This window comes from Oncorhynchus tshawytscha, linkage group LG27 (assembly GCF_018296145.1).
Source record: "Oncorhynchus tshawytscha isolate Ot180627B linkage group LG27, Otsh_v2.0, whole genome shotgun sequence".
Lineage (NCBI taxonomy): Eukaryota > Metazoa > Chordata > Actinopteri > Salmoniformes > Salmonidae > Oncorhynchus > Oncorhynchus tshawytscha.
The window spans coordinates 12794588-12799708 of record NC_056455.1 but is presented as its reverse complement, the minus strand read 5'-3'; the positions used below and the strand labels follow the sequence as shown (position 1 = coordinate 12799708).

Sequence of the window (5121 nt, the reverse complement as noted above, 5' to 3'; positions counted from 1 at the left end):
AAAAGGAAAGCCAACAGAGAGAGAGTGTTGAGCACCACTGGAATGAGTTCCCTGGCTGTTGAAGAGAGTCAGGCAGTATAATCCTGTGTTGCTGGCTTTGTGGACCCCTGGATGTTTGGAAGTGCTGGCACGTAGCACCAGCTGTCAATCTGCAAATCTATGGGAGATCTGTGTTTAATTTGCGTGAGGCGACTCTGCCAGACCAGAAAGAGGGAGAGAAAAAGAGAGGGAAGTGAAGAAATAGAGAGAAAGGGAGGTGAAGCCAGTACTTTTGTCTGTGTGTTTGAGCAGTGAGGAGCGGGGCTTGTGTTCCTGGCCTCGGGTGTGAATGAGGAGGTTGTTTTTGATGTCATGAGATCTCTATGTTCCAGAGTGTCAAAGATTCTGTGTGAGCCAACACTGTGACAGTAGAGAGAGAGAGTGTCTGTCTGTCTGTCTGTCTGTCTGTGTGAGCCAACACCGTGACAGTAGAGAGAGTGTGTATCTGTGTCTGTCTGTCTGTCTGTCTGTCTGTCTGTCTGTCTGTCTGTGCGCGTGCGCGTGTGAGCATACAGTGCACCTAGATCTAATTTTATATCACCCAGAAGTAGACATTACAGGGTGATGACATACAGATCATTCGGAGAGTATTCAGACCCCTTGACTTTTTCAAAATGTTGTTACGTTACAGCCTTATTCTAAAATTGATTAAATATTTTTTTTCCCTCATCAATCTACACACAATACCCAATAATGACAAAGTGAAAACAGGTTTTTCATTTTTTTGCAAATTTATTACAAATACAAAAAAGAAATATCTTATTTATATTAACATTCAGATATGGGGTAGAGTACCAAAGCAATTCTGCAGCATTGATGGTCCCCAAGAACACGGTGGCCTCCATCATTCTTAAATGGAAGAAGTTTGGAACCACCAAGACTCTTCCTAGAGCTGGCCGCCCGGCCAAACTGAGCAATCAGGGGAGAAGGCCCTTGGTCAGAGAGGTGTCCAAGTCACTCTGATAGAGCTCCAGAGTTCCTCTGTGGAGATGGGAGAACCTTCCAGAACGACAATCATCTCTGCAGCCCTCCACCAATCAGGCCTTTATGACAGAGTGGCCAGACAGAAGCCACTCCTCAGGAAAAGGCACATGACAGCCCGCTTGGAGTTTGCCAAAAGGCACCTAAAGGACTCAGACCATGAGAAACAAGATTCTCTGGTCTGATGAAACCAAGATTGAACTCTTTGGCCTGAATGTCAACCGTCACGTCTGGAGGAAACATGGCACCATCCCTACGGTGAAGCATGGTGGTGGCAGCATCATGCTGTGTGGATGTTTTTTAGTGGCAGGGACTGGGAGACTAGTCAGGATTGAGGGAAAGATGAACGGAGCAAAGTACAGAGAGATCCTTGATGAAAACCTTCTCCAGAGCGCTCAGGACCTCAGACTGGGGCGAAGGTTCACCTTCCAACAGGACAATGACCCTAAGCACACAGCCAAGACAACACAGAAGTGGCTTCGGGACAAGTCTCTGAATGTCCTTGAGTGGTCCAGCCAGAGCCTGGATTTGAACCTGATGGAACATCTCTGGGGAGACCTGAAAATAGCTGTGCAGTGACGCTCCCCTTCCAAATTGACAGAGCTTGAGAGGATCTGCAGAGAAGAATGGGAGAAACTCCCCAAATACAGGTGTACCAAGCTTGTAGCGTCATACCCAAGAAGACCCGAGGCTGTAATCGCTGCCAAAGGTGCTTCAACAAAGTACTGAGTAAAGGGTCTGAAAACTTATGTAAATGTGATATTATTATAATTTTTTGAATAGATTTGAAAAAGGTTATAACAGTTTCTTGCTTTGTCGTTATGGGGTACTGTGTGTAGATTGTTGAGAGAATGTTTTTTTTTAGAATGTAACAAAATATGTAAAAAGTCAAGGGGTCTGAATACTCTCTGAATGCACTGCACACGTTTGGATGTGTGTGTGTGTGTGTGTGTGTGTGTGTGTGTGTGTGTGTGTGTGTGTGTGTGTGTGTGTGTGTGTGTGTGTGTGTGTGAGAGAGAGAACGCATATACGCTGAGTATGAAAAACATTAAGGACACCTGCTCTTTCCATGACATAGACTGACCAGGCGAATCCAGGTGAAAGCTATGATCCCTTATTGATGTCACATATTAAATCCACTTCAATCAGTGTAGATGAAGGGGAGGAGACGGGTGTCACGGATCCCTCTGGAACTTTCATTGCGCACACCTGGCCCCTATTCCCACTGATTGTAGTTGTGTAAATGTGCCCTTTGGTTTCCATTGGGCTGTTCAATTATTGTTACAATGTCCGTTAGTGCGTGTGAGTACCTGTGCTGTGTGTTTTGGGCTTTCGTGCCCTTGTGGATTGCGCAGATGATTATGGGTCTTGTCCCGTGTGATAATCATTGTGAGCGTGTGTTATTTATTTGAGGTACTCCTCGCTCTTTTGTTTGGGCTTCAACCCTGTGTTTTACGTGTTTGTTTGGTCTTCATTCCAGCGCCTTTACACGGCACGCCATAATTTGGGGCTTAATAAAACAACTATTACGCATTCCTGTGCCTGTCTCCCGAATCTCTTTATACCAACGTGACAGAATAATCGACCATTGAGGGAGACCGTGGGACTGGTCCTTCCGGCGCCGCCGCAACTGGGTCGTCCGATGTCACCACAACGGGTCTGTCCAACGACGCAACTTCAGCAGCCTCGGTAACCCTCTGGAACTTTCATTGCGCACACCTGGCCCCTATTCCCCCTGATTGTATTTGTATATATGTGCCCTTCACCATGGCGCTGTTGATTATTGTTCGCAGATGATTACGGGTCTCGTCCCGTGTGTTACTCATTGTGCATATGTGTTATTTATTCGAGGTACTCCTCGCTCTTTTGTTTTGGGTTTCTACCCTGTGTTTTACGTGTTTGTTTGGTCTTCGTCCTCGTGCCTTTACACCGCACGCCGTAATTTGGGTTTAATTTTACAAAACTATTACGCATTCCTGCGCCTGTCTTCCGAATCATTTATGCCAGCGTGACAACTGGTTAAAGAAGGATTTTTCAGCCTTGAGACAATTTAGACATGGCTTGTGTATGTGTGTCATTCAGAGTGAATGGGCAAGACAAAATATTGAAGTGCCTTTGAACAGGGTATTGTAGTAAATGTTTTAAAAATATATTAAAGGAGGCAAAAAAATTCTTAAAGTCAGCCTGCACCAGCCAAACCCGGATGATGCTGGGCCAATTGTTCACCTCCATATGGGACTCCCAATCACAGCCAGATATGACACAACTTGGATTTGAACCAGGTTGTCTGTAGTGATGCCTCTAGCACTGAGCTGCAGTGCCTTAGACCGCTGTGCCAGGCAATCCGGTTTGAGTGTGTCAAGAACTTCAATGCTGCTGTGTTTTTCATGCTCAACAGTTTCCCGTGTGTATCAAGAATTGTTCACCACCCAAAGGACATTCAACCAACTTGACACAACTGGGGGAAGCATTGGCATCAACATGGGTCAGCATAACTTGTTGACTTTCGACACCTTGTAGAATCCATGCCCCGATTAATTCAGGCTGTTCTGCGGGCAAAAGGGGGTTCAACTCAATATTAGGAAGGTGTTCCTAACGTTTGGTTTAAAGGGACAGGGAAAGGGGGATACCTAGTCAGTTGTAACACTGAATGCATTCAACTGAAAGGTGTTTTCTGCATTTAACCCAACCCCTCTGAATCAGAGAGGTGAGGAGGGCTGCCTTAACATCCACTACTCAGTGAGCGTGTGTATATGTGAGCGTGCGTGTATCTATTTGTGTGTGGTTAATTGTCTGTGCTCCCCTGCAGATTATTCTGGCCCAGGTCTGAGCCCACAAGCCTGGGAGAATCCAGCTCTTTCCAAGATTACCCAACTGTGCCAGAGTGCATCCAAGCACAAACAGCTTTAGTACTGACCCACAGAAGGGTGTGTTGCACAAGAAAACATAGCTACATTACACAAGGCAGCAATACGACTGCCTTATTAAAACTGAATGAAAGCTGTGTGTACGAACATATGACCTTATATCTACATAACAGGACAGCGGAGTATGTGTGGGCTTGTCTTGCGTTTAGGGTGTGTGTTTGTACGTGTGTATGAATGACAGGTAACGAACGGTGTGTGCCAGCAGGTTTTTCTAGTTCTGCTGTTGTGGGATTGACTGAGTGTGTGTAGAGTCAGGCTAGGGCTTTACCTGTCTCCCTGCTCTTCCCGTTCCAGAGAGAGAGCCTGGGAACCAGAACAGGGATGGATCTTTCTCTCTCTACCTTGCTGCTGCTGCCTGACACTGGGGCTTGGAGCCTTTCCCATACCATCCAACCTCATCTGTTTATTATTTTCCTGTGTGGGCTTGTGTTGAGAGGGAGAGGTCAAGATAGATTTCATAAACAATACCCTGAGAGACTCAAGGTATTGTGGGGGACTGGATTTCTGTACATACAGTGTTTAGTCTTTGATTCCAACAGTCATGCTGTAGGTTCTCATAAAAGGAAAGTACATTTGTCCATGTTAATTTTGAAGGCAAAAATGAGTTGTTTGATCTGCCCTGGCTGGTTCAGTGGGTTTTTGGCTTCATGCGAGGTACAAAACGCAGGACTAACAGATATTAACCTCAGGAAACAAGAGACAGAACTGTCAGACAAAAGAAAAGGACATAAAAGAGAACATATGTAACAGGAGAAGACACATGATAGCTGCTTACATCACATCCTGTGGCCATACATTATCACAGTATAGGCAGCGTTGTTTTGTGTACATGTTCCTACAAATAGTTTCAGGTGACAGGAAATTGCCATTAGTCATCAGGTGTCATACTTCCAAGGCAAGATGAATGAAAAATGTCTGAACAATAAAAGTGTAATTAATTTATTTTACTTAACTAGGCAAGTCAGTTAAGAACAAATTCTTATTTTCAATGACGGCCTAGGAACAGTGGGTTAACTGCCTGTTCAGGGGCAGAACGACAGATTTGTCAGCTCGGGGATTTCAACTTGCAACCTTCCGGTTATTAGTCCAATGCTCTAACCACTAGGCTACCCTGCCGCCCCATAGTGACAGATGTCACATGGACAGACAGACAGACAGAGGCGAGTCCTTGTCA

At 45.4% G+C, this 5121-nt stretch overlaps 1 long non-coding RNA gene across 1 annotated transcript; it reads left to right on the top strand.

Annotated features, from left to right (window-relative positions):
• The first annotated feature begins 2415 nt into the window (after nt 1-2415).
• On the top strand, nt 2416-4897 carry LOC112247373. Its single transcript, XR_002953058.2, has 3 exons — nt 2416-2709; nt 3830-3947; nt 4242-4897. It is a non-coding gene; the product is annotated as an uncharacterized LOC112247373 (long non-coding RNA).
• Nucleotides 4898-5121: the final 224 nt, after the last annotated feature.